The 27699-nt window shown below is 37.8% G+C and overlaps 1 protein-coding gene across 3 annotated transcripts in view; it reads right to left on the reverse strand.

Annotated features, from left to right (window-relative positions):
* gabbr1b (gamma-aminobutyric acid (GABA) B receptor, 1b) overlaps positions 1-27699 on the reverse strand; it is a 770225-nt gene that overhangs the window by 566137 nt on the left and 176389 nt on the right. For 2 of the 3 annotated variants that reach the window (XM_039768693.1, XM_039768691.1), the window contains exon 2: positions 16472-16538. The exons of the other annotated variant lie outside the window; for it this stretch is intronic. The gene's annotated coding sequence lies outside the window, so the exon portion shown is untranslated. The remainder of the gene's footprint in view (positions 1-16471; positions 16539-27699) is intronic. 3 annotated transcript variants of the gene reach the window in all.

Consider the following 27699-nt stretch of genomic DNA (forward strand, 5'->3'; position numbering starts at 1 on the left):
ATCAGGATGGTTGGGGGGGTTAGTACTTGATCGTGAGAGAGTAAAACTGAAAAAAGCTAACTTTAACAAGTACCATAAATTTATACCCAATGACCTATATATTTGTCTCTTTCTTTTTTCTGATGCTTTCACAATGGAAAATGGGGGTCCATCTAACACTGGTGATAGTCAAAAAGTGGACAGGAGGTAAGCAATGCTCCTAAAAATTGAAGAGTCTGAGAAGCAGCCTTTACGGGAATACAATCAAGATTACTAGCCAAGACAGGCTGAGACACACAAGAATACCGAAGAAAGGTATAGGATGAACACTGATTGTACATATAAGGCAAGAGATATTAAATATTTTTACAATTATTCTATTACCTGTCTTTGATATTTGCATCATCATTAAAATCTATAGTATTTATACATGTTGCCCAAATTGGAGTTTCTGGTGTGTATTATTTACTATCTACATACTCACTGCATTAATTTTCTCTTGTTGCACACTACAATGATTTCCACATGTTGCACAGTTTTATGCTATACCCTGCTTAGAAACATATGCACAAAATTTAAATATCAGTAACATAACATACTATGTTTGTAATACATCTCCAGAGCATGCAATGGCACTTTTGCTAATGCCTTCTGTCACACGTGGAGTACATGTGTCTGGATGAACACTTGTGTCACTTCCTCCTACATCACAGAACTCCCACCTTTTCTCCCCCAGACGACTATTAGAATAATAAGGAACTGGCAGTCAGCATTCACTGAAGAACCTGCATCTTGGAGTGGAGCATCCTAACAGGAGCAAGCTGAATTTAAGCCTTGGACCTATTTAATTCCATGACACTTTCATTTTGTTTTCTTTTAAATTAATAGGCATGCTTATAGTAAAAAATCAAGCAAAATGACACCTTTTATTGGCTAACTAAAGAGATTACAATATTCAAGCTTTCAAGGCAACTCACACCCCTTCTTCAAGCAAGATGTAATACAGAAACTAGAGTTCCCTGTGTTTATATAGACACTAAGATAAGAAACAACATTGGTAAATTTTTACGTGAGAAAACTTAAATGTAAAAAATTAATAGACCTCTTCAGCCTAAGATTCCTTTAGCAAGAGAGGAGAACAATATGTGGTCAAGATCTTTGGATAAGATAACTGTCCAACTAAGTCTTTTGAAGTTTCCGATGAGTTTTTCAATACAATGTGGATTTGTATTCAGGTCATCTGGGTCAGTTTTAGAGATGCAAACAACCCTCATATCTGGCCATAAAACACTTGTCTCTATTTTAACCATGTTGTAATGTGTTAAATTTTAGCACAAGTTTAACTTCCCATTCTTTTCTCTCTTGTGTGTTCTGAAGTTGCCCATAAGCACTGTGACTTTAAAATCCCTCTCACAGTATCCATGGCTGTTGAAATGGGCTGCTACAGGAACATCTGCGTTGGAACGTTTAATGTAAAACCTGTGGAAATTCATTCTCTGGCAGAGTGTTTGTCCAGTTTCTCCAACATAGAGTGCAGTGTCAGGACATTTCATGCAGAGAATTAGGTAGACCAAATTAGATGATCTGCATGAAAATGATCCTTTTATGTGATGTTCTAGTCGGCAGTATAATTACACGGTCTGTAATATAAATGTGAGCACACGTTTTACAACTTCTCTGTAGGCAGGGAGATGTGCCATTTTCTGTTAGTTCACTTAGGGAGCTTTGGAAAATTAGTTGCTGCAGGTTTGGAGGTTGTCTATATGCCAGGAAGGGAGGTTCTAGAAATACATTTTTCAGTGTTTGGTCGTTGTTTAGCATTGGCTGTTCTAGTGTCTATGTAAACACAGGGAACTCCAGTTTCTGTATTACATCTTGCCTGAAGAAGGGGTCTGAGTTGCCTTGAAAGCTTTCATATTGTAATCTTTTTAGTTAGCCAGTAAAAGGTGTCATTTTGCTTGACTCCTCACTACATTCATAATGGGTAACACGGTACAACACCCTAGTACTTTAGGAATGCTAATTAAATGGAGTTCACCACAGTGATGTCCCAGCTCTTTTTGTGCCATCTGATTGTTTTACAATATATACATTAGAAATATATAAATTAAGAATCAGAAAATAATTAAAAATCTCTCTCCTCCCAAAGATGTGCATGTTAATGTGATAATTCTAAATTAGCCCTGTATTAACTTGCATGCATGTGCAAGAGTGGGCCTATGATGAAATGGCACTCTGCCCAGGATTTATTCCTGGCTTGTGGTCCTTGATTCTGTGGTAGGCTCCTGCACCCCAACACTGCATAAGCAAGACTTAAACTGTTATGTTTTATTAAATTAGAGATTGTGTTAGTGAAAAGCTTCTGGTAAATGAAAAACACCTTTAGATGGTTGATACTTATTTCCAAAAACAAAATTGAAAATTCTCTGTGATCACGAAACAATCAAAGTTAGCAAAGAATTTGCCTCCCAAAAACAGGAAGACATCAGTGTGAGCAGTACTGCTAGGCCTAAGGGCCACTTTAAGAAATGTAATTATATACTGCACAAAAAGACAAAATTTCCATTGCAGGTGACCCATACGCATTTGATGATAAATTGTGAATTCTTAGTTCTTGCCAAGGCTGTATAAACGTGCCAGTATCTGATCTGTTTGAGTATTCAATATGTTTAATATTAGCAAATTAATGAGTAATATCATTAAACAGCAAGACCTTTAGATGCTGCAATTTGTGCATGCTGTATTACAATTTATTAAATGACACAGGTATGAATGATATTTCTTTGGTAAATTACAGCAATTAATGCTTGAAATGCCATCTAATGCTAATCTTTACAATGTTAATCAATCATAATTAAAAAAAGGTTTCTTTGCTGGGTACTTGTTGTAGTGTGTATTTTGTTTTTGATGTCAATGAAAACATATTGCTTGTAAAATTGCTGATTATTAGCCATAAAGCAAATCTATTCTATTTCTGTGCATATTTCTTTCTGTGAATGTCACAGGCAGCTTAATTCTGGAACAATACAAAGCAGAAATGCTTTAAGGACTATAAACTCTGATCCACTGCATGGCACACTAAACCACAGTGGGCCAATTAACCTGAAAGTATTTCTTTGAATTTGGAATGGAGGTAGTATCATCCATCCATCCATCCATCCATCCTCTTCCGCTTATCCGAGGTTGGGTCGCGGGGGTAGCAGCTTAAGCAGAGAGGCCCAGACTTCCTTCTCCCCGGCCACTTCTTCCAGCTCTTCCGGGAGAATCCCAAGGCGTTCCCAGGTCAGCCGGGAGACATAGTCCCTCCAGTGTGTCCTGGGTCTTCCCCGGGGCCTCCTCCCGATTGGACGTGCCCGGAACACCTCATCAGGGAGGCGTCCAGGAGGCATCCTGATCAGATGCCCGAGCCACCTCATCTGACTCCTCTCGATGCGGAGGAGCAGCGGCTCTACTCTGAGCCTCTCCCGGATGACTGAGCTTCTCACCCTATTGTTAAGGGAAAGCCCAGACACCCTGTGGAGGAAACTCATTTCAGCTGCTTGTATTCGCGATCTCGTTCTTTCGGTCACTACCCATAGCTCATGACCATAGGTGAGGGTAGGAGCATTGATCGACTGGTAAATTGAGAGCTTTGCCTTACGGCTCAGCTCCTTTTTCACCACGGCAGACCGATGCAGAGCCCGCATCACTGCGGATGCCGCACCGATCCGCCTGTCGATCTTACACTCCATTCTTCCCTAACTCGTGAACAAGACCCTCGAGGTAGTATCAATGAAGGAAATTAACATAAGCCCAAAGAGAACATGTAAACTCTAATCAAATGCCTCCCAGCCTGGAATCAAATTGGTGCTCAGGATCTGTGGGGTATAGTCCTGCTTGTGGTACTGCAGCAGTTCAAACTTCCATGCAAGTCTGCAAAGTTTATTGGTATACTTTAGTTATTCTCATAACTTTGGTGAAGTTTACATAAATAAAACATTAATCAACCAATCTGTATATATAAAATGCTAAAGGTTGTCTGCCATGCAAACCTTTGCAAACCACTGGGCCTTGAACCTTGATCTTGGTCTTAATCAAAAACTTATAATGCAATACATATATTGTGACCCAAGAATTGGAGGTTCATGCTACCTTGACCACATAATTGTGTTACAAGTCCTTCTCACGGAAAGCAACAGCACATCTACTGTACATGTCATGTCTGACTGGAAAAGTATAGCAGCAACATCTTCTGACAATGAAGCACATTTGTACAGACCGATTGACCATTTTCATTGCAAGTGTAAGTCATGTGCACTGAGTGCAAAAGAAAGTCATACATGACCAAAGAACTGGAGGTGTGGGCTTCCTAATTGGGCTACAGGTCCTACTCACGGTATGCAGCAGTGTGGCCATGTGACATGGCTGACAAGGAAAAGACAGCAGCATGAGCATAAGGCATAGCTGACAGAAAATGAACTGCAGCAACATCTGATGACAGTGAAACACAGGCCAACTAATTGTTTTAACTGTAAATGCAAGCCGTACACTCCAAGTGTTTGAAACATTCATTTACATAGTTAGGGCACAAAAAAGTTGTCAGCACCCTCAGTAGCTAAACCTGGGGCTGTGTTCCGATAGAAGCACATGAACCACCTTTTATTTGAGGCTGGAAGTATGATATAAAAGGAAGGACAAAAGTAATGGTCATTTTCCAACAGTCCCCAAAATGGCAACTGAAGAATACTCATTTAGGTAGTTTCATCAAAATTGTGAAGATTTTAAAAGTCTTCATTATAAGGTTATTCATCTCACAGCTTGTGGGTTAGCATTCTGTGCATTGTTTGAAAGCAAATGGTACAGCTGCCTTAGTAGCTACTCAGGTCAATTAGAAATTTACTGCTGTAACAATTCTGGAGCAACACCAACTTGGCTTTGTCCACAATTTTTTTTTTAATATGGGAGTTTTGATGGTTTAATACTACATTCTCCATTTTTTCTTTTGTGTTTGTCACTTGCCCTGTTCCCTTGCTTTGTTCCTTTATGTTTTATTTTGTTTTTTGATTCCTGAAAGAGGAATTAGATAACTGCGGTGGGCTGGCCTACCCAGGGTTTGTTTCCTGCCTTGCGCCCTGTGTTGGCTGGGATCGGCTCCAGCAGACCCCTGTGACCCTGTAGTTAAGATATAGCGGGTTGGATAATGGATGGATGGATGGAATTAGATAATTCTGGTTCTCAAAATGAAATCCAGTTTTCAATAGCATGAGTGAATTAGCTAGTGCCAGGTTGGTATGGAATTACATATGTTCATGGCAGTCCTTCTGAGTCTAGCACTGAACAACCATTCAGGCATCAAACTCAAGTCTGAGAAACAGAGGGCAACAATCCTTCTTCACATCTGAAGAGCAAAAGGTCCTGTTACCATTGCATGAAGTTTATCGGAATATCCTCCAAAAGAGGAGCAATACAGCAGTTGCCAAGAAAAGAGAGATGGTATGGAGGAAGATCATTGATTGAGTGAATGCATGAAACAGTTAATCAATGAAATCCGGGTACATTTTGTGTAATAAAATACTGCATTGTGCAAAATGCACCTGATGATATTACCTTACTTGAAATTTTACAAACCATCCAGTAACCATTGTAATGTTTTTATGCAATATCAATGATATCAAAAAAGCACAAAACCCATGGTGTTAAGGGTTCAGCACATATAGAGTTGATTCATTCATTAAAGTCGGACTGTGAGAGATGTCAAATATTATTCTGTCTGCACTGAACCCTGTGCTGTCCCACAATTACAATCTGTACAAAAGAGATCAAAAGTTCATTATTCTTCATGTACAAATTTGCAAAAGACAACTTTTAACAGTACCCACTCTTTCAATGGTAGCATACCCCATTCAAACTTAAGACACTGGATATTTTTCCTCAATATTTGTAATTATGTGTGCGACATCTCACATTATCATAAAAATGGGAAAGAGGACAAGATAATATTTGTATTTAGTATTTAACATTCATACGTGTACTTTTTTATGTACCTTCACACTGATGCTGTGAGAAGATTTCATCTTCTTTTTATTGTGAAAATGTCAATGATATAAAAATAGGGAAAGCTAAGAAGAAGAAGAAGGTATAGGTACTCTTGGAAGAAGAGTCCTTAGAGGTGTTTCTTTAACAGTTGAGGCACTGAATAGAAGGGATGACATTGGGCAGTTTATTCAAAAAGCAAGCCCATTATAAGATATTATTGCTCAGAAATGGCACAGTTCTTTAAATTCAAATGCTCTACCTGTGAATCTGTGGAATCCCCCTAAAATGGTGGGAAGACAGCCCATGTGTATGTGCGTTTGTGTGCAGATACGGTGTCAAAGTTAAGCACTCTTTTCTGACCTCTCTTCTGATAAGTGGTGTATCTAATGTTGCGGAGAAAGCTATCTTTAGCAAAAAAATAAATAACAATAGGAAATGTAAATGACCTGTATCAACGTCAGCTCGATGTCAGGAAGTTATACTGAACATGTCATATGTTAGAAATTTGCTCAAATGCAATATATTAAAGTGTCAGATGTAAAATGCAGATACTTCTGTGGGTATGCCAGAACATCTGACTGCGGTCTGATAACCTTTCTCTGTGGTAGTATTTGGCGAAGGAGTTGTGTCTTTGTGTCGATTGTTCTCTCAGGTAGGGGCATAATATTTTTAACACTTTGTCTGCTTTTTCTGTTTCTTAGTGAATTTGGGATCAGCATTTCAGACTGATCATTTTTGATATTTCATCCCATGATTAGGTTCTTTGCTCATGAATCACTCCACCCTTAAAATATCAATCATTTTTGTTAAACTGTTTTGCAGGTTCGTTTCTGGATATTGGTTGCCCCTGTAACTTATTTGGATTTCTTCACATATTTTTATGGAACAAGCAAAGTCTGACTCCATTCCAAAAAGCATGATTAGCAAATTTTTTGCATCATGAAACTCTGCCTTAATCTGTTCCAGAAACACAGGTTTGGCTAAATCTAGTTTTTTTTAAAACTGAATTAGGCCAATTTCAGTGAATCCTAATTTACTTTATCCTGATTTCATACTAATCCTTTCTGAAACAGACCCCAGGCCAGTAGCTACATTTTCACCCTTCAGGTGCTGTGATCATTAAGGCCACAGTTACTTGTGGGTCATTTAAACCACAGACACTTTGCTGTCACATTAGTTGCTTTGCAACTGTGTTCATGAGCTCCTTTTTATGGTCCTTTGTTTAGGCGGAGTAATATTTAGGTCTGGCATTTTGGTTTTGAATTTATAGTTTTGCCTTTTAAGAGTCTTGAATTTTGAATTTCAATTTAGGTCATCTATTATTTTCTTCATTTATTTCTCATCTTCCATTCATTTTTCATAGTCACAGTTTTCAGTAATTTTCTGGTTTTATGCACAGCAAAACTGCTAGGTATAAATAAACTAATAGTGTTTATTCTTAACCCTTTTTAATGTTCACTTTAAGTGTTAAATTATCACTAGTAACTTTGCGGCGTATATAATTTATGTACTCTCTTATTTTTTATTACTAGTAGTAATAGTCCGTCAGTCAGTCATTATCCAACCCACATTTTTTGTATTATGAATTTGGAATAGTGAATTCTTTCATTAATAAAGCTGAATGTAAATATTGAGTTTGGGCAAGGATTTTAATAGTTTTGACCTGCCCATTTGTCATTGGTGATATTTAGATGGCTGGACAATTAACCATTTAAAATAACTTGAAAATAAGCAGCACTGCAGTGAACCACTTAATAAATTTTATTCTTGCCGGGTTTGTTACATGACACAACATTAACTATTTTCTGAAGCTATATTATAGTTAGATAATATTGTGCACTGTACGACTGACATTGTAACACACACAAATCCATTTACATAATGTCAGAATCTATCATCCACATCTTGTTGTTATTATAGCACTAATCTTTTTTCCCACCCTTTTTTCCATTATTATTTAAATGGTGATCGCTGTGATGTAAATTATTTCACTGTGTTGCATTTGCTGTTGGGCTTGTGCTTTTTTATTTTTTCAGCAAAATGCATCAGAAGTTGTAGATGTATTATTTCATAATCAAAACAGGCCAGATACAGTAATGTAATTCAGTTTTAAATTGCAGTGTGGATTGATGGGTGCGTATACAGAGAATTGATTGCAGTCTTTGTGGCAACACATGAAAATTCCGTGAGGGCTCTGAGCCACTAGAGACAGATATGGCATCATGAACAAAAGAAGTGAACAAATCAGGTAAAAAAAGCATGTATATTTCTTTCCTTATTTGCTGTTCCTAATAGAAGAAAATGTTATTATTCAATGGGCATTTGTCTGCTCTCTTTGGCTAACTCTCTCCCTGTGATTTATGAGCTTGCAGTAAATTCATGGACTGCTGATGAGAGCTTAGATATAATTAATGTTTAGGTAATGTTTTACAAGTTCACAGATCTGTCATTGGTGCTTTTATATAATAAAATAATTGGAAGTGCGCAATTTTAAAATAACATTTGATAAAAAATACAAACAATAACATTGCACATGCTAATTGCAATTGATACGATTATTAAAATAAATGTGTGCAAAATATAGCTGTTGAGAACATAAGTGTTTACATGTGAAGGGATTTGAATCAGAAGAGTGATTTTTTTCTCAAACATACAGGAATTGCTAATTATGTACTTATGTCTTCATACCCTCATTACTGCTTTTATGAAAATGTCATGTAGCACTATTTGATTCAATTTAAGACTGGAAAAAGCAAAACATTCATTTTTCTTCTACATAGTGCTATTTTTAATTTGAAGTTATTTATGCATTAACCCTCGCATATTAATACAAGGGTTACAATTTGTACATCTTAATTTAGCAAGGGCAAAAATATCCCTATGGTAGCTCAGGACTGAGACCAAGTCCACGTAGAGTGGGCACATAGAGATAAACCCTATTTCAGCACACCTCAACATGGGAAATGTGGGCTACTAAGGGAGCTTTGGAAGGGGTCAGAAGACAATACTGATCCTGGAAACATCAAAGGAAATCGTTAACATCTCCTGAAGTCAAATAGGGGCAGACAACCTTGCACTTATAATGGCAAATGCCTGGAGGTAGCAGGGCTATGGCTTAAATTTCACTTACTGCCAGTGCAGGAATGATTATACAGTCAGTTGTAACCAGGGCAAAGGGTCACTGAGAGGATGGAAAAGAAAATAGAATATATAGAAAATATATAGAGATTTATAGAAAATAAAAAGAAATGGAAAGAAAGATAGAGGAAGTAAATAAATATTTGATGGGAAAGTTGGGAAGCCTTCCATCTGATAAATAGGGACAGATAGTAATGTAGTAAAACCCAAACATTCAGCAGCAGGGTTTGTTTTTTCCTCTGGTTTCCTTTATTACTCTAGAGCTATCCTAATTATTGAATGTTTTCACAGTAAATGTACTGTTTGGATATTTCTAGAATCTACTCAAGACTGAGGATCCACATCATGGCTACTCTCTCACTTATATCCTTTAACAGCATACATTTAATTATATATGATCATAATATTAAACTAGCAATTACTTCATTAAAAATATATATTATTGCAGTATTTCTGCTTATTTTATTATATTTTATGTTTGTATTGATTAATGGACACAAAATAATAGCTATGGATTGCCTCAACGGCTTTTTTTATTATGGTGAATTATTATGGCTTTGGCTTATTTTTCATGTATATCCATCTATCCACATCGGACCCTTACCAAATGCATCAGTTTTAAGCAGTATTAGGTGAGAAGCAAGAACCACCAATTTGTCACAAGACAAGCCTATGTTCACATTCATAAGCCTCATATGCTAATGCACTAGTAAGACCACTTCTGGAGTATTGTGTGCACTTCTGGGGCCTCATGTATAAATGGTGCGTACACAAAAATCTTGTGCACACCTGTTCCCATGCTCACATCGCGATGTATAAAAACTAAACTTGGTGTAAAGCCAAGCACATTCTCACGCCAGCTGAAACCATAGTGTACGCAAGTTTTTACCTCAGTTTTGCAAACTGGCAGCACCCAGAGTCAAAGCAGTGCTACTGTTCCTGTATGGCTTCCCTTTATTTTTTAGATTCACATTCCTGACGCAGCTTTATTTTATAAGTGTGAGTGTGGAATCACAACTTACAGCAGCTGATTGGAATGAGGATTATCGGGATACAGCATCGAGGATATGGTGCCTCAGCCATGCGCACAGTCTATTTGAATTACTTCCATGTGGCAAACACTTCAGAGCCTTTCCTGCACAAACCTCAAGGAACAGTTTCATCCCAAGAGCTACAAAAACACTCAATCAAATGCTCCCGGTAGAACTGTTTGTACTTAGAATTACAATTACCATTACCTCACTGTAAACTTGCACTACAGTTGTGATATCTGCACTGTATGTACATGTATATTGTACTTATGCTTTCATATTGTATAATTTTCATTGTTTTTTATTGTATTATTATTTTATACAAAAATAAATTTATGGAGGATTTGCATATTGCATCTGATTGTATCATACAATAACAATAAAGGAATTTAATTCATTTCAATAGAAGAGAGCACGTATTTACAGATGATGAAGACTGGCTTCTAAGTCAATCTAGATATCCAAGCACTATCTTCTTGGAGCTCCTGATATCATTTTAACATGAAATACACTAAAATATGTATATTACATTATACAGATACATTTTTATTTTATATAAATAATGTATACCATATGCTTGCTAGAACTGGCGTGACTCTGAATTCTGTGATGGATGGAATAATTAAACATGTACTACGAAGATATTTCAATGTTCCTTAAAAGTTTAGAAAAATTGGTGTTCTAAGCTTACAGATGGCTTGACATTAATTACAGAGCTGATTGTGTGTTGATTGGTTACATGGAGAAAGAAAAGGAAGGACAGGAACTGGGAGTTAGTAACGTTTGAAAGAGGCAGTACTGCTGCAATAAATTATTTCATCGAGGCTCTCACATGGCACAGCAAGCATCTTTCGGGGATCAGGAACAACCTCTGGACGGGGCGCCAGCTTGTCATTACCACTGCGCCAACGTGCCCTAATGTTTAATTCCTATCATCACGACAATGATATCAAGTATACATCTTATCATTTAAATTGTTCAGAGAGCTGTAATATCATTAATGTAATGTATTCTGTGTCCTGTCTGTGTAAGAGAAAGCTGGTTTAAGAAGCACACACATAAGAGTACAGAGAAGTACACATTGAATATGAAGCATTTAATGTGCTACTTTAGTTATGATGGGATTTGAGAACCTAGTAAATTAAATGATTTTAAGATGAAGTTTATGACATTCTACTTTAATGACAACATAAACTATGTGATTAAAGTGGAAATTTCAAGATTAAAGTTGACATTTGGACATTTTTTCCCAGTGTCCCTATTTTGTTTTTCTTTTCTCTGTATCCTAATATGCTTCCATATGACATTCACACGGTGGGCTACGACTCACCTTTTCATGGCGACTTTAATATCTGACTACTTCTTATTTGTTTCAGGTACTGTGCGACTTTCTGAACTTGAACTTTCGAGTTTCTCTGCTACTCTGTCACTCGATCAACTTCCTTTTGTTGTTTATATCACTGCTTAAACCAACAAATAGTACATTTTTCCTTGCCTCTACTTGATATTCGCTGAAATATATTTTCCTCTGTGCTTTTGCCATTGTCTTTACACAGAACACAAAACATATGGGGCTATTTATATTGATTTACATTTTCAAAGAGGCGTAATTCTGGGAGGAGTCGGGGTAGGGCAGCAGGCGCATACACGTGCATTACTTTTCATGCTGACCAGGATTTATGTAGTGGAAGAACGTGGAAGTTGGCATACACACAAATTTTTGCATCTGGATTTTTTTTGTGTGTATGCACATTTCCACTTTTGTCCATATGTTTTAGTTTGAATTTTATGCACTACATTATGCTTGAGGCCCCTGGTCACCACAGTACAAGAAAGACATAGCAGCACTTGAAGCTGTGCAGAGGAGAGCAACCAAGTTCATACCAGGACTTAAGGGCATGTCCTACTCTGTGTGACGATGTGGGTTCAGGCTCCACACTCCCTTTGCTATTGGAAGCACTCGAACCCCACACCGTCGATAATGAAACCGAGTGAGCTAGTCAGTGAAGGCAAATAAACAATTGAGCAAGGGGTGGTGCAAAAAGTGCAATAGTGCTTTTATTTAAAACTGTCCATCAAAACAAAAACAGTGTTCATAAATAGTGCAGTACTCCATGTTCTTCAATAAATAAATAAATAATCCATTAAATGAAAACGAGGAGGTTAAAATCAATAGAAAAACAATCCTTTAAAACCAGAGGTTAAAATGATCAGGAAGCAGTCTTAAAAACCATCAAACAAATCCGGTGCTCATCTGTTAGCGTCTCACCTGCTAATCCCGTTTGGGCCAAGCAGCAGGCAAGACGCTCTCTGCAGCTGCCCTCCTGAAACACACGCATGAGACTGGAGACCTCCCGATCCCTGGCTCCGGTATGGCACTCATCCCAGTCCCGGAGAACTTGGTTTCCCACAACGGCCAGGTCGCTCACGTTGGGGATTCCCACCACCAAGTCTCCCGACTTCCGCTGCCTTTCCATGGCCTTCATGCGGCCAGTCGCTTTCCTCTAGACACTCCAGCTACCTGCTCACTCAGCGGGAGCAACCTCAACTCAAACGTCTCGGTGTTGGCCTAACACCCAGCTTCCATACAGCTGCCCACGGCGCGATCGCTCACCACATGCTCGCACCGCGTGTCTGTCTCTCTCCGGCAACGCCTGCTTCCACACTCGCTCACTCCCTACAACCTCCGTCTTCTTTTCCTTTCTTTTTTCTCTCCGATCGTTTTTACACTTCGCTAAAACCGACTCGCGCTTCTTTTTAAAATGACGAGGGCCACAGCAGCTGCAGCATTAGCCACGGGACAATCATGAATGTGGGCAGTTCCTCACCTGTGCACTAGGTGAGAAACGCCCACACCCTACGGATCGTCCCACGGCCCACTATGGCCCAACGTCCCCTCGCTAAGCCGCGAGCACATCGATTATTTATTAAAAATGGCCTTTTCTCAACGAGCTGTGGACCCATATCACCACACTCTGACAGACTCAAAAACTTAAACCTGATTGAGCAGAATAGACTGCATGGGGACCAAATCCAGATATTCAAAATCCTCAAAGAAATTGATAAAGTAGATCCAATAGCAATTTTTCAGCTTAAGGGTGAATCATAGAGTCAACATCAGTGATAATTAGGGAAAGTGCATTTGAAGCTGAAACCAAGAATCTCTTCTATACACAAAGAGTTGTAGGACTCTGGAACAAACTAATGAGACATGTAGTTGAGGCAGAAACTTTAACAACCTTTAAGAAGAATCTGGATGAGATATTGGGGACAGCATAGCTATTAGCTAAATACATGGGCTGGATGGACTGAATGGTCTTCTCTTGTTTGATGAATTTCTTATGTTCTTATGTATGGTGTTGAAATATCAAAGGAAAATAAAAAACTTGTGACAATATTTGAAAAATAAGTATAGTAAATTCCATACAGACACAGATAGTCCCTAGTGCCGCATTGAAACAGTGATATCCATAGGTCCACCATGTTGTCCATTTTCATGTTAATTACTAATTTAGACATACAGACAACATGGAGTAATTGTGACGTTCCTTTCCATTTATATTTTCAGGCCATTTCCCCTTGTGAGAGATTCAAAAAATTGAGGAAGGTGGACTCCAGCAACAGACTTAAACTTCTAGTAAGGGAATTCTAGATATTGTCTTGCCACTACTGTAAGGAGCTCTAGAATATTGAAGCTCAACCCAATATCACAGCATAGTGTTTCTAAAAAATGATACATGACCTCATAATTGCAAATCAGACATATGCAAAGACATTCATCTGCTTGTTTATGTATGTATTTATCCTTTTTGGGTTATTCTAAACTGTATAACTATTTCTACCCATTACATGGTCATATAGCTTTGACTTCCTTGTCACATGGGTGTAATTTACAGAATTAATACTAAACTTTGTAGTCCTATCTGAACTATAGCCACAAACTGCAATGTCGTTACTAAAAATGCACTTTTGCAAGATAAAAATGTAACATCAGCATGTTTTAGAATTTCCCTTATCATAGTATAACTGGATAGCGACATGGACCCTATCCAGTGACCTGAGATGAAGACTGGACTCCTTTGGTACTGTGTCTCTCCGGAAAATCCTAGGGTACTGTTGGTTTGACTTTGTGTCGAATGAGCGGTTACTCATGGAGTCCTGAATGAAGCACATTACCTGCATTGTGAGGGAGCGTCAGTTACAGCACTACGGCCATGTGGCACGTTTCCCAGAGGGTGATCCGGCTCGTAAGATCCTTATTGTTGGGGACCCAAGTGGCTGGAGCAGGCCAAGGGGTCACCCACGCAACACCTGGCTGCGGCAGATAGAGGGTCATTTCCAGAGGGTGGGACTGTACCGCATGTTTGCCTGGGGGGTTGCAAACCAGGATCCCGAGTTGTTTCGCCGTGTAGTGGGTGCGGCAATGCGCTGTACCAGTGCATGCTCCCCAACTTGACTTGACTTGGTAGTATAACTTAGAGAACAGCAGAAAGGAAATATATTATGTCAGAGTTAAAGGAATAATGTACATAAGACCTCAAGAAAAAAAAGGAACATCTTATTTATCCATATGTAAAGCCTACTTTGTGAAAGCATACGAACAGTTTTGAACCACAGAATTGTTTCAATTCTCTGACGAAAGTAAGCCTGAGGACACAGACCAATTGTTTTACCACTTTTTGTTGACATTAAATTACCTTAAGATGTGCAGACATGAAACTAGTTTCACAAAGTATAAAAGTCTAAATTGGTCAAAGCTGACATAATTTGGGGTTTTTAAAAGAGTGTAATGATTTAGTTCATGAAGCAGAGGTAATCAATAAATAAGAGACATTGTGTTAAATATTTGAAATATTAAAATGTATGCTCACCTTAAATGTTTAAAGTCTAAATATTCTTGGTTGTATTAGAAATTTATTGTTTTTCACCCTCTGATAGAGGTCTATAGAGGCCTAGATGAATCGTAAAGGGTTAGAAATCAAAAATAACATTATATTTATAATCACTGACCAAGAAATAGCCTAAAACAATACCCCACATGCTTATGATTGAAATTTGTCATTTTTAGCCTTTTTGGGAGTGGCTCTTAGGATGCTAGGATGACCAGAAAAGAGTTGAATATCTGAAATATTATTCATGATTAGCTACCTTGAAATGACATAAAACAACACTCCACAAGCCTATATTACCATTACTATATTACTGTTCCCCATTTTTTCGGAGTGTTTCAAAAATGGCCTCACGTATCACAATAGGGGCTGAAACCCTGGGATTGGTTGATGTAACATATATAATTTCAAGTCATTCTGATTATTTTTGATAAAAACACCTATTGGTTTACACTTTATTAGAAGGGTACCATTTCCTGCAAAAATATGATCTAAAAAGGTTTTTTAGAGGACCAAAAATAGAAGGGTATCCTCCAAAATCCTGATGTCTTCCATAACTGGACATCAAGAAGAGTTGAATGGTATATCATATGTGGGAGTTTTCTTGTCCTGGTGAATCATCAGGTTCATAAGTGTTTCTTATAAACACATTAAATCTGAGAGGGCGTCCTTATTTGCCTTGCTCTTGATTAATTTGCTCCAGAGCAACACATCAGGACTCTTTCAAGTGCAGACAGGCAGAGGATTTCAGTTATCTTATTGGAGAAAGAATTGCCCGTCACTTTGATGTGAAAACATACTGTTGCATGGACTACAAGCAGATGCTTTATGCAGTTGTTAGCAGCAAAAGTGGCCAATCAAGCAATTGCCACATGTTACAGCAGTAATCTTTTACACGTTAGAAAGCCAAACTTCATCTCATTTTTATTGGATAAAAGCCTGTCCACTGAAAAGGAAGTGATCATAGTTATTAACAGTATAAACTGTAATCCAATGTAATGTTGTTCGGAGCCATTTTTACTGCTATTCAAAAGATTTTGTGACCTAAACCAAGTGAGGACTCTTTTTAAAAGCTGTCAGGCTGGATATTTCAGAAATCTACCCAGTTAACAATATACTATCAATTTAATATGATAACAGGTGTTTGAATATGGGACATCCTAACACAGATCTGCTCATGCTCATAACTCAAGTTTCCTAAAAAGCGATGCGTTTTTTCAATATACACAATGTATATATACAAAATATTCGGTTGACATTCATTTCAGTTGCTATTGCTAATGGAGTTGAAACAATGCACCGCCAGTTAGTTAGGCTACTAACGCAAAAGGTAACTTAAAATTAGTATTAATGCAACATGCATATAAAAAATCCAGGATAACCATTTAGAATGCATTTATATGGAAATATGTTACTCACTTTACTGTCAGTAGTTAAATCCTTAGGATCTACACATTAGTAAGCTCTGTTTTTACCAGGTGATTTCCTACAAGAAAAAAAAGAAAAATACCAAAATGACTATAAAGATAATAATTGACTATTCACACAAAAACAATAGCCTTCACTACCATTCAGTAATGCTGGCTAGGAAACTCACAAATACTCAAGTACCATGATGCAAAACATAATTAAGCACTGAACAGCAGCTCAGAAGGAGTTGATCCAGTAAAAACTATGAGATTGAAAGTATCATTTCATAGCCAGTAACCCTGAAGTGACATCCTAGCAACTGCTCACTACAACAGAACTGAAAACTAATTACAGCACATCTTTATTTATTCTGTGAAAATCTGCTTTGCTGTAGTTAAAGGGTACTGACATAAAACATAATAGAGTATGGTGGCTCTGCATTTCACTGGTATTTTAAAGGTGACCGATCTCATAACACAATCAATATTTCTTCAATGAAAGAATGAAAATCCAAATAAAGCTAACAACACAATTACTTTGAACGAATACTTCTTAAAAAGAAATAATAAAATTGTTAGAGCTTTTAAGGCTCACTGCATGATTGCACAAAAGATATAAAGAGCTTAAATCAGTTCTGCTTAGCAGAACTTGACTTCTCTAATGTGGAAGATTCAGCAATCTCCAGAGATCAAGAGGACTGCATCATGTCACCACCATCTGAAATCTGTGATACTAAGGGACCTGTCACTTTCTGTAATAGTTAGATATTTGCAGTCAGCTCCATATAATCTAATCTTGTAGCTGGAGAATATTTTAATTAACTTATACTACTGTGAGAGAAAAGAAGCTTATTCTTCATCACGCATGTGCAGCACCATTCAGAAATGTCTGAAAAAGCTCATCTTGCTCGGGTTCTGTCTTCTATTTTTTGAAGAATTTGCTTGTATGGTTTTAAAAATGATTTTAATATTTGGGTGCAATTGCCTGAAACCATCAAATACTATTAAAGCTGTCATTTGTTGCTTTAAAAGCACTGGGTCCTTGTGACCAAGGTCTCCTGCAGAGTGGGCGTGCCTGAATTTCTGAAACATAATGAATCTTCATTCACTCAGTGTTTTACTCAACACGCATTGCCTTAAGCCTGCCTGGTAGCTTGAGGTTGCAATGAATTTATTAGCATTTAAAACCTGCTGAAGGAAAATTAGAATGAGAGCGGCATCATTTAAAAAGTCCTTGTTTGTGTGATTATAGTGTGACACTGTGAGTAGTTCTGCAACCTTGCAGATTCCGTGTCCTGGATTCAGATTCCATGCCCAGTTGTTTCTGGTGTTAAGTTTACACATTCTCCTTAGTGTGATTTTCCCCTATATCCATAAAGATATATCGGTTAAATTACTTGATCATTTCAAATTGGTCTTGTGGCAATGTATGCATGAGTAGATCCAGTGTGATGGATGTGTGCCTTGTTCAGAGCTGTTTCTCAATGCCTGGGGCCTTATTTATAAAACTTTGTATTATTTCAAGCATGAATATGCATGTATGCCAAAAGTCAGGAAAATGTGTATGCTAAAAAAAAATAGATTTACAAAACCTGGTGTATGAACATTTCCATGCAATTTATCCTTTATAAATCATAATCATCTTGTAAATTTGTGTTTGTGAATGCTCCTCAAACCTTGCCCAGTTGCCATCATGAAACAACCACATATGACTATGCTAATCAACCTCATACATATGCAATCATGATGCTGCAGAACCTCATTGGCTGGTATAGCAGCCTCCCACATGGCGTAACCAGTAGTATGAGAATTAAGTTTTTATTCTCTAAGTTAAAGGCACCCAAATGTCCTTCATGTGGTGGCCTAAGCACAGGTGTCAGCAACAAGCGCAAATATGCTAAATGGCAACATGTTACTGCTAGCATACATGCTGTGAGCTCCAGCAGCATCATTTCTGAAGTAAAATGAATAAATAAATAAGTTCAAGTCTCTGGTGACAAAGAGAATTATTAGTCACTGGCAGAGTGACGAAAGGAGAAGAAAATACATCTACACTCTTTAATTTCGATCTGCAAGTGGCATTTGCAATTGGAGATACCTTTTTTGGAGGCATTATGCCAGAGCAGTTCTGACGATTGTCAGTTTCATCTTGGCATCACATATGACTTGATAACAGAATGTAACTTCTTACGATTAACAAAAACAACTTCATTCTCACTAGGTGCCCTAATTGCAATATGAGTCCCTCTCTCCGGAAATTATCATTAATCTTCCACAGCCAGGTATTATGTGGGCATCCTCTTAGCCTGGTTCACCAGTTCAGGTCTTCTGCCAGCCAAGTCACCCTTTAGGGAATTGTGCCACATGGCTGTAGTGCCATAACTAACGCTCCCTCACAAGGCAGGTAATTTGCCTCATTCAGGACTCTGTGAGCAACCGCTTAATCGACAGAAAGATAAACCAGCAGTACCCAAGGATTCTCCGAAGACACAGAGTACCCGAAAGATATCGGGAATGCCTCACATCCCTTTCCAGCAACCTCATGACCACCCATGCTCTCCCAATATGTCTACTGACTTCACAGGAAGAGTCATCAGAAACATGAATGTTTCTTCCCAGGTAAACATACACTGCACAAGAAGTTCCGTGTGGTCACAAAATATACTGCTCAAAAAATTAAAGAAACACTTTTTAATCAGAGTATAGCATCAAGTCAAAGAAACTTATTGGCTATTGATCTGGTCAGTTAAGTAGCAGAGGGGTTTTTAATCAGTTTCTCCTGTTTTGGTGTTAATGAAATTAACAAGAGGTGCACTAGAGAGGAAACAATGAGATGACCCTCAAAACAGGAATGGTTTAACAAGTGGAGGCCACTGACATTTTTCCCTCCTCATCTTTTCTGACTGTTTCTTCACTAGTTTTGCATTTGGCTACAGTCAGTGTCACTACTGGTAGCATGAGGTAATACCTGGACCCTACATTGGTTGCACAGGTAGTCCAGCTTCTCTAGGATGGCACATCAATATGTGCCATTGCCAGACGGTTTGCTGCATCTCCCAGAACAGTCTTAAGGGCATGGAGGAGATTCCAGGAGACAGGCAAATACTCTAAGAGAGCTGGACAGGGCAGTATAAGGTCCTAAACCATTCAGCAGGACCGGTATCTGCTCCTTTGGGCATTGAGGAACAGGATGAGAACTGCCAGAGTCCTACAAAATGACCTCCAGCAGGCAACTACTGTGAATATCTCTGACCAAACAATCAGAAACAGATTTCATGAGGGTGGCCTAAGTGCCTTATGTCCTCTGGTGTTACCTGTGCTCACTGCCCAGCACTGTGGAGCTCGATTGGCATTTGCCATAGATATCAGAATTGGCAAGTCCACCACTGGTACCCTGTGCTTTTCACAAATGAGAGCAGGTTAACCCTGAGCACATGTGCCAGATGTGAAAGATTCTGGAGAAGCCATGGTGAATGTTATACTGCCTGTAACACTGTTCAGCATGACCAGTTTGGAGGTGGGTAAGTGATGGTCTGGGGAGGCATATCCATGGAGGGACACACAGACCTCCACAGGCTAGACAACGGCACTTTGACTGCCATTAGGTATCGGGATGAAATCCTTGGACCCCTTGTCAGACCCTGTGCTGGTGCAGTGTTGTCCTGGGTTCCTCCTGGTGCACAACAATGCCTGGCCTCATATGGCTGAAGCATGCAGGCAGTTCATGGAGGATAAAGTAATTGATACTATTGACTGGCCCCCATACTCGCCTGACCTAAATCCAATAGAACACCTCTGAGACATTATGTTTCGGCCCACCCGATGTCACCAGGTTGCACTTCAGACTATCCAGGAACTCAGTGATGCCCTGGTCCAGATCTGGGAGGAGATCCCCCAGGACACCATTCGTTGTCTCATTAGGAGTATGCCCGGATGTTGTCAGGCATGCATACAAGCACGTGGGGGCCTTATAAACTACTGAGTATGATTTTCAGTTGCTGCAATGAAATGTCTGCAAAATGGACTAGCCTGCCGGGGTATCTTTGAATTCAGCCCTCTGTAGGTTGAGATCTAATTGAGACCTGATGTGTTTTCAAAGTGTTCCTTTAATTTTTTTGAACAGTTTATATGCCCTGATCCAAATGTAGAACTACTCCAGACCCATTTGTAGTCACAGGAAGGACCAGAAGTAAATGCAGATGTCAAAATAAGGCCACCACAGACTTCTAATGAGCTTGGATTTAGAAGGACATGTTGGTGTGAGGTCAGCTGTTGTGAAGAAGAAAACATTTTCTTCAGTGCTATTGTAACAAATTTCCAATACCTCTACTTAGGTTCAAAAATATTATATATTGTGTCAGATATCTCTTAAATATTCAATAAATGTTATATACAGGTTTGGATAAGTATTCCAAAATCATTACAAAATCACTCTAAATCAGGCTGGTGTAAATGGGTGTGAAATTGATCTTATTAAGCACTTTAGAAAGTGAATGGATGGGCAATATTTCTTTTGTTTAAGTTTCCACTTGCAATGCACATTTTGATTCTTCCCTATTAAACGTGATTTATTTATACAGCAGGCAGTGTTACCTTTCAGTTGTACACTTAAATATTATTTCATGTTCGTGCTTTCATTTGTAGCTGTTAATTTCTAAAGGAAATATGCAGCTATGAATACAGAATTTACGTCTGCCTTTTAAAAAGCAGCCAATTAGTTTATTTTTCCTGTTCTGCATAAAAACACACTTCCTCATTTGGACACATGGATGTGTTTGTCTGACAAGGTTGTTGCCTTCAGTGGATGAAGGAAGAAGCATGCGTTTTCTATTTCTCTTGTCAATAATGATTTTGGTATCCCAATATGCCTTTTTCATGATTGTTTTCCCTGCATTCACGTTCACTTCATCCTTTGTTTTACAGCCCCTGTAGACCTCCATTTCCTTGCACAGATATTCTTAATGGTTAATGTCCTGTGTTTGTGTGGGTTTGACTTCAGGTACTCTTGTTTCCACCAACCCCAAAGATGTGCTATTCAGGTTAATTGTCAACTGTAAATTGTAAATCCAAAGCTACCAGGATAGATACAACCCTTCAAGACCCTGAAATGGGCTAACATAGTATGAGAATGTTATTTTAATATTCCTTTAGTGCTTTCTTTTCCTCCTAAGTAATATTCACTGATCTGCTTATTACTGCATTATTACAGACAATTTCCTTCATTCGCTAAACCCTTCTGTATTTTTTCCTGATCATTTTGCCTATAGTTTTCAGTTTTTAAACAAATATTTATAGTTCTTCAAGAAAGTGCATAATTGGGCCATAGAGGTCCTTTAAGATCTTTTACAATATGTATACAGAACATTATTATTAATTTTGCCTTGGCTGATGCCTTTGTCCACAGCAGCATGTTTAGAATACAGTACAACTTTTTAATGACCTTTTTTACTGTTAGACCACAACTAGGCTAAGTGACTTGCTCAGGGTCACACATTATATCTGAGATAGGAATTAAACCGCCAACCTCGTGCTTTCACAGATATTCTAAATTATAGCTAAAGTAAAGCCAGCTGACACATGGAACAAAATGATTTTATAATAAACATATTCACATAAATTTATATTAGGCATTTAGTAACAAATGTAGAGCATTGTTCCTTAGACAAAATGTAAAAATAATACAATACAATAACACAAGAACACATCATGTGAATACTATGGTGGGCTGGCACCCTGCCCAGGGTTTGTTTCCTGCCTTGCTCTCTGTGTTGGCTGGGATTGGTTCCAGCAGACCTCCGTGACCCTGTATTAGGATATAGCGGGTTGAATAATGGATGGATGGATGGATCATGGGAATATGTTAACATGACAGGAGAATCTGCATGTTTGTTTGGATGGCACTCTGGAAGAGGTACTTGTAGAGCAGACCGCCATTAACTGGAGTCATTTAATGGGGTTCCAGGTGATTAAGTAGTTCAAATCTCATGGATAGTCAAACTGCCCAATGGGTCCAGGTGGGGATGATTGTTATGGAAAAAGTAACCATATTGGCAAAGAGAACAAAAGAGCGTGCTTTGAGCAAAGAGTAATCTGTGGTGTGAATCTGCTAAGTATAATAAGGTCACGTCCATAAGGTATGGTCTCTTTTTATAAAGTAAGCAAATAAACAAAGATGATAATCTGGCAATTGCTTTTTCAGTAAGACACTATCCACTGTTGTTTTCTGTTGTAGCTAAACTGTAAATCAGTTAACTATAGATACTTTACATAATATATATGCTGTAAGGTAAGCTTTAATTTGTGTGTTAGTATCATCTTTATTAATTTAGATGGAATTCAAATAAATGCAGTCTAACTTAACTGGTGATAAATGTCTTTCCATTGAGAGGAAGGTCATAAGCTATTTTTCAGCCATAACTGTCTAGTCTTCTCCCACCTACAGAACTCATACTGAGATGTTCACACTTAAAAGAATATTAATCAAATGAAACATTTTCAATTAAATGAAAGAATAACAAAACATTTCACATTTGAGGTTTGGCTCTAAAATGACCTGTTTTTAGTTATAAAATGGCATAACTTCAAGGTATAGATTTTCTTTTTCAACGAAGATAGAATAAAACAGCAGTTTTGCATTTAGAAAATAGTTATTTAAGAAATGTATTCATAAAGCTCGAGGGTAGTAGCTTGACATAACAGGTGTTAAGCTACAGACTCCTTGCTATTATTATGCAGTAAGTATATCTGTATAGCATGCTAAACAGCTGTAAATGGAAAAAAATATATTTATGTGTGGCCCAAAACATAAAAAAGAAACATTATATGCTCCACTGCTTTGCAATATAAATTAGATCTGAAAAATATTTTAGAAAAGTTTTATTTCATTGGAGATGGCACAGCGGTGCATGCAATTTCCTCACATACTCCAAAGACATTTAGATTAGGTGATTTCACACAATATGTGGGGATGTGAGTATGAAATATGTGTGTGAGAGGGAACTGCAACAGCCAGGCATCTTATTCAGAATGAGTTGCCACTTTAGCCTGAGAAGAAATATTTCAATCTTTTACAACCCAGTATATGAATAAGTGGGTTTGGAAAATGAATAACTTACTTAGTTGTGCTCATTTCTTAATATTGTCTTCAATTTTGGATTTACAGGGTAACACCATGTGATTCATATAAAGACTTTTCCTTGATAAGCTACTCACTTTTCTATTCTCATTTGTAATAGATTAGTATTGCTGCAGTCTAAAAAATATAAAAATGTTATGCAGTATGGGCTGTATTTAGTTATACTTAGCATAATTTCCATTTTAATATATGTTTTTTTTGGGGGCTTTTTTTTTCTTTTGAAGCAGAAATGCCCAATATGCCAAAAATCATAGTAACCTGTGCAATAGCATACATAATTGAATTCCATATGTTAGATTTGTAATTAAAAGCCAAGTCCTTCCAATGAGTTAATTAACAACGCATTCAAACAGCTATTTTTTTCAATTAGAATGCTAAATTAGCCCCATCATTGTCATTTAACAATGCAGACACCTCAATCGGAGCAATCAAATAACAGTTTCGGTTGTTCATTACCAAAATTGCATTTGTTACAGAGCTAAGTCAGGAAGTTCAAACACAGGCACAGATGCAAATGCATTTCAAAAGGTTAGATCATTTTTATTTCATTTTATAATTTTCCTATTGTAATGTTTGCTCATACCCTGCACAGTAGGGGATGGTCCTTAATTTTTGAACGGATGAAATGCTTTTCTGGAAAGCTTGAACCATATTATACTATCAAATCCAGATTAAACTAAGTTAGATGGAGCAAGACAATTCAAAAACAGTGGTAAAATGAGTTTTCCATTCATTTAAAGACAAAAGAAAAAAATCAAATGTTGGCCATGGACTGGTTCTCTGTAGTAGGAATTTACATGTTATACAAATACAACTGATTTTCAGAAGGCCTTTGATGAGATGGGTTTGTGTCACAGGTCTTCCCTGCTGGGAAGTTTGCATGTTCCCCCTGTGTCTGCTTGGGTTTCCTCAGGTTGCTTCAGTTTCATACCACAGTCCAATGGATATGTAGGTTAGGTGCATTGGTGACGCTAAGTTGGCCCTAGTGTGGACTGGCGCCGTGTCCTGGAGTTGTGCCTGTCTTGCGCCCTTTGCTAGTTGGGATATGCTCCAGCACCATCCATAACCCTGTTCAGGAATAGGTGGTTTAGAGAATGACTGAATGACCTTAATAAGATCTCACTTGAGAGGTTTCTAATCTAAAAGCTAAAAGGAGTGGAAGGTCATGACACAGTGTGTGGGTGCAAAATATTCTTAAACACAGGAAGTAAAGCACTATGGTGTGAGGGCCTTTTTCTGAATTAGGTGTTGTTAAAAGTGGTTTCAGTACTGGAGTCACTGATCTTTTTAATATACATTCATGATCTCATTAATATAATCTGAATAAGAATATAAATAACAAGCTGGTTAAGTTTGTAGATGATGCCAAACTAGGTGGAACAGCAGCCTATCTACAGATGGACTCAAAAAAGATTCAGACCTGGAAAATCTGCAGTAGCTGAAATTTAATGTATGGGAATAAAAATGGTTACTCATAGGAGGTAAACATATTACATTTGAATATATGTTCACTTTGCCAAAAGTTTCTCGGGTCCACTTTTTGTTGGACAATGTTACACAAATCTGATGCTTTTAAGGCTGGGTGGAAACAGAAATCTAATCTTTTCAAATTCAGATTTGAGTCACTTTCACATGTGGTCCTAGATGGGATACCTATCCTATCTGTGGTCATGTTACGTGAATGAGAACAGTCAGATCAGAATTTGTGTGGTTTTCTTTTGACTATACACGTGGGCTGAGTACTGTCATCTGAGCCAGTACTGACAGCATGGCAAAACAACAATGGAGGAGATCTATAGTTCTGACAACAGTCTCGGTCCCACCATCTATGGCTCCTTTCTCATATCCACACATCTCTTGGTGCAGCAGTGCTAGCAATAGCTGCAAAAACAGCAAAAGCTAGCCACCTGCCTCTTTTCACCTTCTCATGTGCAGCTGATGAACCTTTAGACGTAATTCGGAGGAAAATATGATGTATACTCTATCTACTAGTGTGTCCATTTTGTCAGCTTTCATACCATGAGTTGTCTCACAAATAAGACACTTTTTGTTCTTAGTGACACAGATGACTTATGCACAAACGTATCGAGGTGTGCATGCATGCCGTTTCGGAGGACAGATGTGTTCATATTACAGTTAGATACAGGTCACTTGTATTTATGAATATGAACTGTCAGGAGAGGCAAATTCAATCTGAGCAAAAAAAATGGAATTCAGCAATGAGGCTTGTAATGTGAATGTAACACCTTAAGTACACCTTATGAGAAGGACCTAGGAGTCATGGTGGACTTTTCAATTCTAACATATAAACAGTGTACAGGAGCAATTAAGAAGGCTAATAGAAAATTAGGTAATATTACCCCAATGATGTATAACAATTGAAGGTTATTGCTTAAGCTACTTAGCACACTTAGAACCTCTCACCTGGAATCCTGTACGCAGTTTTAAGCTTCATTATTACCAAAAAGACATTCTAGGTATAGGAAGAGTAGGGACTGGCCTAGGGGCTCCAAACCACGCCCCACCATATGCTCATCGATGTCATATGTGATTAAGAGGGTGCTGATCTCTTAAGGGGGACCCTTATCGAGTGCTTAATGAATCGTGATGTCTCTTTTGGGGCACTTACAACCCAGACTGTCTAGGGGCACAATGTATCCTTGAGCCGGCCCTAGTGCTAGAGAAAATCCAGAGAATATCAAGTAAGCTCATTTGTGAACTGTAAAGTATGGGCTATGAGGAGAGACTGAAAAAGATTCAACTTTTCACTTTAAGTAAACTGATTCAAATTTTAAAGAGAATTAATATGGTGGATCCTAGCCATTATTTTAAAATAGTACCTCAAGAAGAATGTCGATACAGATGGAAACTTGTTAAGATCACATTTTGTACAAACTTTAGAATAGGTTTCTTCACACAGAGAACCATAGGCAAATGGAATTATTTTCCAGGTAGTTTGATAAACAGTAGGATTTTAGTGATTTTCAAAACTCTGCTAGTTGCTACTTTGGAGAAAGGCAAACAGGCTTGAGGAGCTTTGCTGAGCTGAATGGCATGTCCTTGTGAAACTTTTTAGTGTTCTCACAAAAATTAAAAGAGAATTGATTGAACCAGCAGTATCCTATAAATATTAGTTTAATGCAAGTTGAGGATCAGTTCAGATTTTTTAGAATGTGCTCTAACATCATTTAAGACAATTCAAAGAAACAGTTTTTCTTCCACAAACTGTAAATATAAAGAATATTCTTTTAGACTAGGGGGCTCTGCCCCCTGCTTGCTTTGCTTGCCAACCCCCGGCCCAGCTACTTTACGGCTCTGCCGGTTGCATACGGGTCAGCGCATGTACAATTTAAACAGATTGTTATTTTCATAGGAACTGTTACATATGCATAAAAGAACTATTGTACATTACAGCAAATAATTAACCATAGTAAATATAGTCAAACGTCAAAAATTGAAAGAAAATGTATATGCTTTTGAATTTTCGTCATTTTTATTAAGTTCAAAATAAGCCAGTTATTATTATTATTAATTTTTTTGCTACCTGTAAAGCTTGTGCTTCTTTGCCTTCTTTAAATTGAATCATATTCAATTAGTAATAATTCAACAGAATGACTTCGACTGTTCATTGGCAATTCCATTAAATGCCACCTGCTTTGTATTGCACTGACGTACCGAGTATCTAAATATGCTTGAACTTCGTCCTGAGTCTGTTCTTTGGGTACATTCACGTGTACTCCCTGTGCCCTTTATGAATGTACTTGTAGATGTCCTTAATACTCATAACTGATGCACAATACTCGACATTAATATGACCATCGAATTGTTTAAGCAAATACAGGTTATACTGTACAATTATTGAATTATTGATCATCATAATTTTAACAACATTCATTTTGTGATAAGTGTGTTGTTTGTGATGATTATCTCTGTGTCGATAATCAGGTAAGCCAGCCTTTTTTTGTAGTCCCAACATACTGAATCTTTTAAATGAGGTCCGTGAGACATGTGTTTAATGACTTTGTACCATAATTCAGGATAGGTTTCTCTGTTTGTAATTTCAGCACAGACAAAACGATCTACATCATCAGGAGTTAATAATT

Source organism: Polypterus senegalus, chromosome 11, assembly GCF_016835505.1.
Source record: "Polypterus senegalus isolate Bchr_013 chromosome 11, ASM1683550v1, whole genome shotgun sequence".
In the NCBI taxonomy this organism is placed as follows: domain Eukaryota; kingdom Metazoa; phylum Chordata; class Cladistia; order Polypteriformes; family Polypteridae; genus Polypterus; species Polypterus senegalus.